This window comes from Carassius gibelio, chromosome B9 (assembly GCF_023724105.1).
Source record: "Carassius gibelio isolate Cgi1373 ecotype wild population from Czech Republic chromosome B9, carGib1.2-hapl.c, whole genome shotgun sequence".
In the NCBI taxonomy this organism is placed as follows: domain Eukaryota; kingdom Metazoa; phylum Chordata; class Actinopteri; order Cypriniformes; family Cyprinidae; genus Carassius; species Carassius gibelio.
The window spans coordinates 30272588-30287336 of record NC_068404.1 but is presented as its reverse complement, the minus strand read 5'-3'; the positions used below and the strand labels follow the sequence as shown (position 1 = coordinate 30287336).

At 36.8% G+C, this 14749-nt stretch overlaps 2 protein-coding genes across 34 annotated transcripts in view; one reads left to right on the top strand and one right to left on the bottom strand.

Moving 5' to 3' along the window:
* Window positions 1–14749, top strand: part of LOC127964887 (NACHT, LRR and PYD domains-containing protein 12) — a 397699-nt gene that overhangs the window by 61534 nt on the left and 321416 nt on the right. The gene's annotated exons all lie outside the window — the stretch shown is intronic.
* Window positions 1–14749, bottom strand: part of LOC127964942 (uncharacterized) — a 171511-nt gene that overhangs the window by 127711 nt on the left and 29051 nt on the right. The window lies entirely within an intron of this gene.

Genomic DNA, 14749 nt, shown 5'->3' with positions numbered 1-14749 from the left:
AATTGAGTTTGACACCTGTGCCTTACACTTTACACCAGTATTCTTCATTAATGTTACCAGATTTAACAGTTTTTCCACCCATTTGGTTGATTTTGGGTTGCACCATGTGTGAATAAATGAGCTTGGGAAGGTGGAATTTTGTTATTTTAATACAAAAGAAAGAAATAGAAAAATTGCAATGTTCAACATAGCCTCCTATATAACCTCTGAAAGAACATTTAAATTATTTATTTTATAGTGAGAAATTGTGCTGAGACACAAAACTGTTGTGGTTATGAATTTGTTTCTACTGATTATTATAGATAATATTTAGGCATTTATTATCAAATTATCCGTGGATTTTAAACAATTACTGGCCTGACCATTTATAATGTTAGCTAAAATGGCTTAATAGTTTGAGCTATATAAAATAGGTAACTGGAAACACATCAGTACTGAAAATCTTGTATTCCCCATGATTGCACCTTCATGATTATATGCGAAACAAAATTAACTTTGAATTTAATTAGCTAACTTTGCTAGCCTACTGCACATGTGGTGCAGCAAGTAATTTAAATATATATATATATTTAATTTTCTATCATTAACCGTCCTAATAAATTGCTGCCTTACACGTCTTAAAGTTCTAAACACAACTTGTCCTGATTCTACAGTTTTATTGTGTAAATTTAAGAATAGTCTCGATCTCTATTAATTAATTTCTACTTACCGAATGGAAAGGGAAAAACGCAATGAACCTCGGGATCACGATCGCGCCATACAATGACGTCAGAGTTATTAATTTAGAGGATATTTAATAAATAAATAAATAAACAAGACATTGATTAATCGAACACAAGCATATGTGCATTTATTTATCAATACCAGACTCCTATAAAAATAAAAATAAACATTATCCAGCATGCATCACCTATAATTAGTCACTTACCCTGTGACCTGGCAGAAAACGCTTAAACTGCTTACTGCACGCACCGCGGAGCGTTGTTAAACTCATCTCTGAATAGTGTTTTACCTGCAGTTGAGCGTTGTTTTGGTAAACTCACATCTGGAGGCTATTCTACCTGCAGTAGAGCGTTGTTAAACTCACCGCTGAATAGTGTTTTACCTGCAGTTGAGCGTTGTTTTGGTTAAACTCACATCTGGATGCTGTTCTACCTGCAGTAGAGCGTTGTTAAACTCACCGCTGAATAGTGTTTTACCTGCAGTTGAGCGTTGTTTTGGTAAACTCACATCTGGAGGCTATTCTACCTGCAGTAGAGCGTTGTTAAACTCACCGCTGAATAGTGTTTTACCTGCAGTTGAGCGTTGTTTTGGTTAAACTCACATCTGGATGCTGTTCTACCTGCAGTAGAGCGTTGTTAAACTCACCGCTGAATGCTGTTAAACAGCACGACGAACGCTCCCCCTATTTCTCAGAGGGCGCTTTGATATCAGACTGCGAGGGATTTCTTAACATTAAAACCTAGTTGTGTGGCCAGATAAAGATGATATGGGGGACACCATTTAACCAGCCTCAGCATAGATCATTTATTGTAGCCTATTCCTATCTATTCGTATTTATTGTAGTCTAGATCCATCCACAGCGAACTTTTTTTTTTTTTTCATCCACAGCAAACAAAGGGCTGCGCGTGCTTACCCAAAACGTCAAATTTCGGCGCCTCAGGCTCGGGTTCAGGGTTCCATAGAAGTCAATTGGACTGCCCTGCTCGTTGAAAAATAACGCCAAAGGGATACCCAGTGCGTTAAAATGTGACGCCAAGGGGTCCTGACCAAGCGTCCATATGTGACGAGTTGGGAGTGAGACCGTGTTGTTTTACAGGATTATATTGAATTTATTGCTTCCTTTTAATCTGTAGGGTTGTAGCTTGCCAGCTTTTTTTTGTTTGTTTTTAAAAGCCCCCTAGAACCATTCCTTTCGTTTCACCAGTGAGAAACCTTTCGACATGTCCATTGCTCCAAGCTTCACATTCCCCTGGAACCACTGACCTAAATTCATCCAATTTGAAGCAAATCAGTCAAACAGGATTAGTTTCTAATAAATAAATAAAGTCTATTTCTTTATGAACAGGGACGGACTGGGAGTAAAATATGGCACTGGATTTTCTCCCAAATAGGCCCGCCACAACTAACAGTCGCTACTACTACAGCAATCCTGTCGCAATTATGACAAATAACATCACAAAACCCACAGTGACCCAGCTGACAAAAACAATAGAAACCTTCAAAGAAATATGATTTCTACTACAAATACCACTCCAAAATTAAAAACCATCAACTATTAACCATCAAAACCATTAAATAGTGGTTTGATTTAGTGTGTTTTGGGACATATCACATCAGGATTGAGTGGTTTTAACAAAAGCCATGAATAGAAGGTGACCAATTACCAGTAGAGACCAACAAACACCATGACAGTCTCCATTAAAACCAATACAATTTCCATTACAACCAGTAAAACCATTACAAATGTGATGTTTTCTATTTTTTAAACGGGATTGAAATAAATGTATTATTGTATGAACTAAAATACTGGAAATGACTGCATTAAAATCAGAATGCAAAATGTACATGATAATGATAAACATAAACCTATAATGTAGAAACCTGAAACAACAGAATTCTTTAATTTGAGTATTTATATGTCTCTGTGTATTTGTGTGTTTGTCATATTAATCACACGAATCACCTTATAGGCTACTTCTTCATTTATTCTTTTGTTCTAACTCAATATCCCTCAAATGTACAGTTCCCCGTTGTAGACTTGCTCCTGTGTCTTTATGAATGAATGGAATATTTATGTCAGACATTGTGGAGTAATAAATAGCAGTGGATGTTCGGACCTGTAGTGCTTTGTGCTACATGCTATATATAGTGAGAGAGGCAGGCGAAGGTAACCTGATGTAACTGTTGGCTTTTCTCCTTTTAGCTCAGGGATGAGCAACTTTGATAGTGAAGAGAGCCAGCATTTCTTCTCCTTTATACCAAGGGGCCAGATTACTGATCCACGTCCACTAACCTCTTACACCGTCTTACTCAGTTTCTATTTTACTGAAGGAAATTAAAGTATAACTTATGGTTTTTAAAGATTTTATTAACTATAAAACTATAAAAAAAGAAGAAAACGTCCTTGTCAGTGGACAGCAATATTACCCCAACAAGCCAAAGTAAACATCTCAAGAGCATTGACTGTCAATTTACAACAAACAAAAGCACAGAGGTCCTTTTTTATTAGTGGCCCAGAGAACATTCTCTAAACAACCTGAGAGGACAGTTAAAAAGGGCTTGTTAAAAAATGTTTTTATTATTATTATTCCAAATGGTACCATAAAATAACCTGGTATCTGCAGGATTTAAAAAAATCAAATTTAAGACATTTAAAGATCATTTTAAAGTCTGCACTTCACATTTCATCCTTTAAACAATAAAAAAGGGATGAGTAGAAAGTATCAGTTATTATATTAATTTAAGCAATTATTATCAATTAATTACTGTATTAAATATATACAATATATGACATATGTCTTGTTTAGATTTTTATAATGCATTAGCTTTTGCCGATCCACTGGTTCACATTTAAAAATATGAAGCAAAAATAGCAGATGGGTTAATTGAAAAGCAATTTTTTCTCCAGTAACTGCATCACACAAAGATGATGTACAGAGTTCAAGTTTATTCAGTGAAATCATAACCTTTTGAAGTTTAATGGTCATATTAGTCCATATAGCAATTATTGTCTTTCCGTCCCCAAAGATCTCTTTTAATTTAGACTTTTTTTTGTACTAGGCACCGGCGTGACCTTTCATCGTGATGATGTAGTTCCCTGTCAGTTTGTTGATCAGCTCAATCCGAACTATTGAAGGTAAAAAGTACAAATTATATATATATTTTTTAATTACCTATCGTTTCACTAGACAACAACCTCTTCTTCAGCTGTGATCACGTACAGCCCATTTAAACACTTCAAAGACTTTTTAAACTGCATCGATTTGGATTTAAAAACAATGGTAACCAATGAAGTCCATTGTTAGAAGAAAAATCCAGAAATGTTTTCCTCAAAAAACATCATTTCTCTCCCACTGAGGAAAGAAAGACATGGATATCTTGGATGGCATTGGGTGAGTAAATTATTAGAAAATTTTCATTTTGGGGTGAAATAATCCTTTAACCATACAATGAACACTCACAGTAGCTTTTAGTCAATATAAAGCATTATGTTATGTTATGTTATGTTATGTTCTTACACTGCAGTAAGTAATGCATTCATAAAGTGATTCTCTATTAAAGTTGTTTAAATGTGAAAAACTTTGTTTATTAAAGTTTATTGCAAACAAAGATTGTGGCTGTACCTCGGGGGTACCACCCCAGCGATGAGCTATTTGTACCCTCAAAGATACATATTTGTACCTAAAAGGCACAAACTGTAGGGGTACTTCTTTGTACCCATTAATATGGTACAAGTTTGTTCCCCTTGGCGGTACTGTCCCAGCGATGAGCATTTGTACCTTTTTTTTTTTTTTTGTCTTTTCTGTACCTTTATTTCTGTGTAATAAAGTGTATCAGTGAGTGTGTAAAAAAAAAAAAAAAAAAGTTTATATTGTTGTCATGAAGACAAGAGCCTGGTTTTTCGGCGGCCTCCCTCTGTCACCTACAGCAGCAGCAGCGCGCCGCGTCAGGCACTCTTCTGGTGTGTAAACAGAAAACGCGAAGCAGCCACCACGCTTCTGGCACGCAGCAGAGACGCCACGGAGCCAGTGTGTCACCGGCCTTAAAATGATTCACACTACGAACTCCCGACCTGACAAATGATTCGCGATCCCCAAAATGACTCTAATGATTCGCGATCCCGCTCCGAACTCCCAAACTGACTCAAATGATTCGCGATCCCGCTCCGAGCTCCCGAACTGATTAAAATGATTCACGCTCCAACTCCCAAACTGACTCAAATGATTCGCCATCCCCAAACTGACGATAATGATTCGCGAAGCCGCTCCGAACTCCCGAAATGATTCGCGCTCCGAACTCCCGAACTGAGTCAAATGATTCGCGATCCCCAAACTGACTCTAATGATTCGCGATCCCGCTCCGAACTCCCAAACTGACTCAAATGATTCGCGATCCCAAAACTAAATCAAATGATTTGCGATCCCGCTGCGAGCTCCCGAACTGATTAAAATGATTCACACTCCGAACTCCCAAACTGACTCGAATGATTCGCGATCCCCAAACTGACGATAATGATTCGCGAACCCGCTCCGAACTCCCGAACTGACTCAACTGATTCGCGATCCCCAAACTGACTCTAATGATTCGCGATCCCGCTCCCAACTCAAAAAAAAAACTGACTCAAATGATTCGCGATCCCGCTCCGAACTCCCGAACTGACTCAATGATTCGCGATCCCTGAACTGACTCTAATGATTCGCGATCCCGCTCCGAACTCCCAAACTGACTCAAATGAATCACGCTCTGAACTCCCAAACTGACTCAAATGATTCACAATCCGAAGTTCCCATCCAAATCAAATGACACCGCCAGCGCTACTATTGGCTTAGTTCTCTAATTTCATAACATTTACTGGAATTAAGGTACGAAAAGTATGTTGTTAACAAATAAAATATCAATATTTCCATTCTGAACTGCTTTCCATGTCGAAACATCCACGAACATAACCAGCTGAGCAGATCACTCTCTCACTATTTGATTGCTCTAGTCTTTATCCACTCATCATCATCATCCACCAATTAGAACACACGAGAACTCTTTGACCACAGCTGCTGTGCTTCTAAAGCTCTTGCTGCAGCTCAACACTGGTTTTCTCTGAGGTGGCCGGATCACATCAGATTGTGGTTAATCTTGCAGATCATGACTTATATCTACTCTTCCTCTCCCTGCAGTTTGGTAATATAAAGATTCCTCCTTTGAACTCCCACCTCTTCTGTGGGTTTTATTGTTCTGGGTCTGAATTTGGGCTCCTGGGGTCTCAAAAAAGAAACATTTTCAATCTCCAAGGTGAACATTATGACAACAACAGTGTTGTGCTAGTTACTAAGAAATAGTAACTAGTTACTAGTTACCTAATTCAAAAAGTAATTCAATTACTTTGTTGATTGCTTACACCAAAAAGTAATGCATTACTGTTAAAAGTAACTTTTTAGTTACTTTTTTAAAGAACTTTTTTTTAATGTTCCCATTAATGCGCTTTTATGCGTTATGGTCTATACAACCACAAAGTAAAACAGAAGGTAATTTTTAAACACTATTTTGATTACGTCGGACCAGCACAAACTGAATATTGTATATCACAAGGATGTCTGAAATAAATAACAAAACACCTGAATAATATATTCAGAATCAAAAACTAAAGTGGCTTCTGCATCATAAAAGCTGTTGTGTTGAGCCCTTAAAAATATTCCTTTCCCAGCATAAGTATGAATACTATCAACAATGGACAACATAACACAAAACATTTTGAAATAAATAAAAGCAATCTGAATTATTCAGAATCTGTTTCGAGAAACATACACACAGGCTGCATGTTTTCAACAATGTTTCACCTGTATGAGAAAAACATACAGAGAATCACTTAAGACACTTTGCTGTAGACCCATTCCACATAATAATATTCATTTAAACTGTATGTTAACACGTAAGAGCTTGCTGCATGAATCCGTGTGTAGGCTACAGTTTACAAATCCATGGGAATGGATTGCGAAAGTGTGCGCGCAGAATATGAATTCGTGGGTACAGATTCAAAAATCAAAAAACTTTTTCAAACTGTTTGGATGGAGTGCATGTATGGACAGTATCCCAAATGCAAACTGAAAAGCTTGTTAATTTATTGACTTCTCACAATAATAATAATGACTTTTGGTTTATAAAGCACATTTATAAAACCCAGTGCACTTGTATCAGTATAGATCTGTAACCTCAACACATTTTAGCCTACCTATCAGTAGAATAAATAAAAACCATGATTTTTTGGGGTGAAAACTTTAAAAACATGTATATTATGTATAATATTTGTAAGAAAGGTACGTCTGTTAAAATTCTCAGTCATCCAGGTCATAGTTATCCAAGAAGGGTTGGATAACACAGAGGTTAAATACCTGGCACTCCCCATCAGTCATTTAGAAATGAAGAAACCCCTTGGATGAGAGGCAATATCTTCAAATATGGACGTACCAAGTCCATTTGCCCTTGATTTAACCCTTTTTGGGTATACAAAGACAAAAGGCACATACACAACCCCAAAAGAATTTAACAATCTTCAACAGTTTCATGTTTAAAACATGTTGAGAGGTTTAATCCAGCATCACCCCTACTGGATTAAGACTCTCAAGGCTTCAGCTAAATTATTTAATAAAATATCATTATCCCTAGGTGATAAATGAACTTCGTCCCTTAGAAACAGTTGAGGCTTGTTAAATTTGAGGGTGATGCACGATACCCCCCTGCACTCCCAAGACAAAGGTAGCCATGACACTGTTCACCCATTTACGGGACTTGTCAATTTTCCTCAGAAGGCCCGATCTCCACCGACGTCTCTGGGTGATGTCAGACAGCACAATGGTCATCTGAGGGAAACGCCGATAGAGATGTTGCAGATCGATGCTCTTCCTGCATCCCAAGTCGTTCCCGCCGCAGTGAATCAGCAGGACATCCGGGTCTGCTCTTCCTCTGAGGGACCGGTAGAAGAAAGGAAGGGGTCCATGCCATCGAAGTCCACCCCAGCCAAACCAGTGAACCTGGGCCTCTCTTCCCCACGACGAATGTAGCTGCTGCCCATGATCCAAATCACTGCATACAGCAATCACAATCAAAACATTGTTTTGTCAGTGTCAGTACACATATTTTAACACACACAAGTAACTTGTCTCGGGTCATTGATTTCTTTCTATCTGAACAAAACAGAAAAAAGCCTATGCATACAATAAAATACAAATGAATTGATCTTATCTGTTCATTGAAATAATAATATGACAATATAGGTATTACACAAGGTGTAATTTATTATTTTATTCTCCCTTACGGTCAATGTGTTGCTTTCCATATTTTCTACTATATTTCTAAATGATACTATATCTACATGGCTTACCTTTGTTGTTATCCATGGTGTAACAGCTTATACTGTCTGTGAAAATAGTGCAGTTGAAGTTCTAAAAGAAGTTTTTGAAGTTGAGGAAAGAAAAATGAAAAGGGCAACCATTAGTTATAGATGTTATTGGTGACATTCGTTATTGTCCATCTATTATCTATGTTATTTAACAGGCCAAAGCAGACGTTTTTGTCCATAGCGATTTACAATATAACTTTTTTTATACAGTATGACTGATTTGTCCATTTCTCTTGCAATGTAGATAACAGTTAACGGCATTTTGTGGTTATATTCGTTAAAACTGCTGCTGCTATTAACGTTATACAACACCATGTGCATCAATTAACGCTGCAACGTGGGTCAGCACAACTTTGATAAAAATGTAAAGGACCAATATTTTCTGATAAACCTTTTTATTTTTCTAGCGAAATTTTTTATACATAAATGTAAATTTCAGGATGCTAAGCCCTGTTTTTTATTTTATATAAGGAACTTAAATCCTACCTGGACACTCTCAGTACATCCAGCAATTCCAAAGCCTTTAAAACTGTCTCATTATGTCATTTGCATAATATTCTTCTGACTATATAATCTGTAGCTGTACTCGCAATTGTATTTACCTTTGGCATTGATTTTGTATGCTGTTAGCATTTCAATAAAAAAAAAAAAAAAAAAAAAAAAAAATATATATATATATATATATATATATATATATATATATGGCGTTCACCTGTGCAGACACGTTTTGAGTGTGTCGTCAGGCGATTAAAGAGATTAACATGAAACTACCTCTGAAACCTGACAAATTTGATTGATTATTAGTTTAGTTGTTCTTCTTCTACTGTGTGGTTTGTCAGGATCATATTATGGGTAAGAAAAGAAAACAGGGATAAGGCTCAGGTTAATACAGACATGGCGACTGACAAATGCAAAAGTGTCGACGAGATGGACACAGAAGAAGAATTGGTGACATCTTTTCCATGCACTCTGAGTAAAAGTCCACCGGGGAGAAAGGGGAAATTAAAGATGAACATTGATGAGAAAAATTGATTCACTCATTAATGCTGTCGCGAACTCACATCGAAATGTGACGGTACATTTCCGAGAGTCAAGTCCATGGAGAGGGTCTTGGAAAATACAGCTTCTTCTATTACCTGTCTTTCTCCCACCGTAAGTGAACTGTTACATGAGAGCAGATCCCATAAAGAGAAGATTCTGAAACTCAAAATAATGTTCAACTGAATAAGCGACTGAAGGAGGTGTGTATGGGGATGCAGAACTACAAAAGAAGATGGGATCTCAGGGTTTACAGGGTAAAGGAAAGTAATCCAGACAAGGAGAGTAACACATGAGATACTGTTATCAAGATCCTCTCCAAAGTATCTCCAAAGATTGCGCACAAACTTTCAGATGTGGTGGATTCAGTTCATAGACTGGGACAGAGAAGAGGTGATGGTCACCCCAGAGTGATGTTTATTCAGTTCGCCATGCGTCTTTATCGAGATACAGTGTGGAGAGATGCCAAAGACTACCACTATCTGAAGGAAAATGGGCTACACATCAAAGAAGATCTGTCTTCGGAGGAACGAGCCGCAAGAAAAAAAGCATGGCCACAGGTGAGACGTGCGAGAGAAGAGGATTTGCCTACATTGAAGGTGTGCGCATCAGTGTTCCTGACATTACCTGAGCGGATGGTGCCCGTCAGCAGTTATGGATACATATCGGGGTCAACGCAAGTGTTGTGATTGACGCAATGTTTCATGCTTTCTCAGTTTTCACTTTCTCCAAAGGTACTTGTTCTATACTCGTTAATTAGTTAGTTTGTTGTAACGGCTCATTACAAGTTTAAGTTCAATTTCATTTCTTTAAATGTTCGAGACATTTGTGACGCTGTTAAAATAAAAGCTATATTGCTTTTTGGAAGACATACAGAAGCTCAAATACGTTTTTTTCAAGAGACTCATTCTTGTGACTCTGATTTGAATTTTTGGTAAACCCAATAAGAAGATTTGTGAAACAATAACAGGTTTAAAGAAGAAGTATAAGGATGGATATTAGGGGTGTAACGGTTCACAAAATTCACGGTTCGGTTCGATACGATACACTGATGTCACGGTTCGGTTCGGTTCGGTTCGATACGTTTTAGATACAGCAAAATGTAAAAACATCTCAACTTTTCAGAATGCCGCAAGCGCACCGCGGCTCATGTGACAAGAACCAACCAATCAGCTTCATCCTTTCCCGTAACAACGTTGAGAGCTCAGCCAAGATGAAGGAACAGCTGATTATAGTTGTATATGGATTGCAATTTTGAAATAAATTTAGTAGCAGAGCTACTGCAAGCGATTTTTAGAGCTGCAAATCCATTTATCCTTCGCTGAAATTTCCGCGTCTCATGGAGAGAGCACGTCATTGTTGCTTAGCAAAGACAGACGCCTCAGGAGAAAGACGCGCTTAGCGTTTTCCATGCGTTTTTAGGCACGATATTTGAACGGCCCCTAAGGCGCTCGCTCACTCAGCACGCGCTGAAGGCTCGTTGCAAAATGTCGAATGCCTTTAACAGACCAGAAATATAAGATCCTAAATTAACCAACAGGTCTGGTGTTTGGGTTGGATTCCCTGTAAGCTATAGTTTCTAAATGCTGCAGGGATAGTTTGCTGCGTGCATGTTTCTCCTTTTTTTCGTCTTTTCCCAGATAGTACTGACGCATATATCCCAGATATTCCCGCTGTTTTTTTTTTTTTTTTTTTTTTTTATTCCCGCTGGTGTACCCTGTCATGTTGCAGATGCGACATACCGTTGTTTTTTTATCCACCACTCTCTTGCCATCACCATTATAGCTTAAAGGGAATCCAAAGTGCACCCAAACACCAGACCTGTTGGTTATTGGGGGATCTTCTCATTTCTAGTCTGTTAAACGCATTGGCTATTTTGCAACGAGCCTTCAGCGTGTACTGAGTGAGCGAGCGCCTGCTGAGTAGCCTAACATAAACATATAAGATGGTGTTTTTTTCTTCTTCGGGAGTGTCAGGGGCGTTGCCTGTTACGTTGTTTGGGTTATTGGGCTACCTTGTTGAACGCATATCATTATATTTCTCTCTCTCTCTCTCTTTTTTTTTTTTTTCAAATATAATTAATTACTCCAACGAACCATTCGGTATACATAATGCGTACCGCGTACCGAACCGAAAGCGTCGTACCGAACGGTTCAATACGAATACGCGTATCGTTACACCCCTAATGGATATGTAATTATTGGTGGTGATTTCAACGATGCTCAATTGTTGTGACTATACTTGGAATAATAGCACTTTTTCTTTAAAATCTAGAATAGATTACGGGTTGATTTCTTATGACTTAATCAACTATGTTTCAGAAACAAAATGACTTGTGCCCCTCTATCAGATCACAAATTGATATCAATCTTTTTTGATGGGAGTAAGAGTAGTATGATTCGTGTATACTGGGAATTTAACAACAGTCTACTTTCTGACAATTATTTTGTGGAACAAGTTAAATTGATAGCAAATATTTTAGAAAATAATAATTTAAATTTTATTCAAAGGTGGGAGTTATTTAAATGTAAAGTCAGGATAATTGCTATGAGAAGAGGTAAAGAATTAAAGAAAAATAAACTTAGGAAGATTACAGAGATAACCGAGCAACTTAATACATTAATCAAATAAAATACTCTATCTGAAGATGACAAGTCTAAATTATATCTTCTTAATTTAGAAATAGATAATCTATATATGGAACTAGCTAAAGGTGCTTATGTGACATCAAGAGCCAAATGGTTTGAGGAGGGGGAAAGGAATACTAGTTATTTCTTTTCTCTTGAAAAAAGAAATTATACAAGAAACTCTATTTCACCTTTGAATATAAATGAAAGAATCTCTAATAATCCTTCAGATATAGCATATTTTGTGTATTCCTTTTATGAAAAACTTTATACTTCCCTTTCTGACAATGAAAAAATAAGCACTTTTTTACAAACAGTTAAACCTTTTGTTCCAACAGTTTCTAATGATTATAGTGAATATTGTGAAGATGATATTTCCAAAGCTGAAATCTCTAAAGCTCTTTTTTCAAATCCCCTGGATCAGATGGGTTAACTGTTGAATTTTATTGTGTCTTTTGGTATCTGATAGAAAATCCTTTATTTAGCATGTATAAAGAATGTTTAGAACAGAAAGAAATAAGCACAACAATGAAACAAGGTATTATCAGTTTAATTCCAAAACCAGACAAAGACCCCTTGATCATTGACAACTGGAGACCAATAACATTATTAAACATTGATTATAACATTTTAGCCTTAGTTTATGCCAATAGATTAAATAAAGGTTTAAATAAGATAATTGGAGAATCTCAAACTGGTTTTATGGCGAAACGCCAAATTAGTTCAAATATTAGGCTTATATTGGACCTGTTAGATTATAACCAATTTGTTAATTCAGATGCACTCATTTTATTTCTTGACTTTTATAAGGCATTTGACACAATTGATCACCAATGTTTATTACAGAGTTTACATGCATTTGGTTTTGGAAATTAATTCATTCAGACTGTTTAGGCATTAATAGTTCTGTTATATTACATAACAATACTTCTAGAAGATTCTCCATCAACAGAGGAGTGAGGCAGGGTTGCCCAATTTCCCCATTTTTGTTTTTCATTGTTGTGGAACTATTAGTCATTAGTATAGTTAAACATCCAAATTTACATGGTATAACATTATTTAATAGAGAAATACAAATATCACAATTGGCTGATGATACAACTTTATTTCTAAAAGATGAGACTCAAATTAAGAATGCAATCACATTAGTTTTCCTGATGCTACAGGTCTCCAGTTAAATATTACAAAGTGTGAAGTTCTTCCAGTACATGATTCTTCTGAGCATTAGATGTTTAACATTCCAGTGAAAGAATACGTTAAATATTTAGGAATTTATATATCGAAAAATTTGAAGGTTAGACAACATCTTAATTTTAATAAGATTAAGAAAACAAAAATGATTTTTGACACTTGGTTAAGAAGGGATTTATCTATTTTAGGCAGAATCTTATTAACAAAAGTAGAAGGTTTATCCAGATTCATTTTTCCTGGGCTGTCTTTATTTGTTCAAGATTCTACTGGTAAAGAAATTAATAGGTTATTAGTTATTTATTTATTTTTTTTATATTTGGGAGTCTTAGACCTTTCCAGCGATATATAGTTTGTCAAGATTAGATTAGATTTGATTGTAATATAGTGAAGTAACCGTAGGCGTCCCGGTGACAGTTAATGGGTTAATTACCTCAGAAAGGATTTCTAGTCCACCCCAACACTTATGAACAATAATAATGTTAAATGGTGACTAATAATTGTATTTTTTTTGTAAAACAAACAAATTGTAATTTCGTTTTTTTTTCATATCCCACAGCTAAGCATGACTTCACACTAGACAAATTCAGCCAAGATGAATACTTCTCAATATTCAGTTAAGTAATGAATGAATGCATGTGTTCAATGAAAAAAAGACTACATTTTATTTACTGATAACAACATGAATAAACAAGTAAAATAATAAAAGTAACCATCACAGTAAATAAATACAAGTCTACAACAGATGAAACAAATCTTTATTCAAACATTGTGCTGTTTTTGAAAGTGTACAGACGGTGAACTCACATCAGGTCCATCACTGCTGCAGTCAGACTGAATCTGATCATGATGAGAGAGAGACATCGAGCACAGAGAGGATGAGGAAGACCCTGATGAAGATCCTGAACACGAGCAGGAGAACATGTGCTGCTGTGTCTGCTCCAAACATCTGTGTCTTCTCTCCATGAGCACCACGACCTGGAAAACACTTACACAGAATAAAACACTTTATATCATGTTGTCAGCGCTCTATTTACTGCTACATTTAATTTAAGTTTATATTTTTACAGTTGCATGTTAACTTGATAAAGCTTCATATCTTGTAGTGTAGTGAAGTGGACTGTTCAGCAGAAGGTTTCTGGATCAATCTCCAGCGGTGTGTCTTTACTCCAGGTGACTCGAGAAAAAACGATTCCTGTAAGAAGAGCACTGAAGTGAAGTGAAGTGAAGTGAAGTGACATTCAGCCAAGTATGGTGACCCATACTCAGAATTTGTGCTCTGCATTTAACCCATCCGAAGTGCACACACACAGAGCAGTGAACACACACCCGGAGCAGTGTTCATCATTTATGCTGCGGCGCCCGGGGAACAGTTGGGGGTTCGATGCCTTGCTCAAGGGCACCTAAGTCGTGGTATTGAAGGTGGAGAGAGAACTGTTCATGCACTCCCCCCACCCACAATTCCATCCGGCCCGAAACTAGAACTCACAACCCTTCGATTGGGAGTCCAACCCTCTAACCATTAGGCCACGACTTCCCCACTGTAAGTCACTTCAGATAAAAGTGTCTGAAAAACACTTTTATTTCTTAAAGCTTTTTTCTTCAAGGTGCAAGTATAATATTAATGCATGGATATATTTAATACAGTTTCTGTTTGGGGTTTTAAAGGGTCAGTTCATCTAAACATATAAATTCAGTCATTAATGACTTGCCTCCATTCTGTTCAATCCTTTGCCAAACACAAAAGGTGATTTTGGTCAAGTTTCTCCTGCTGGTTTGTGTT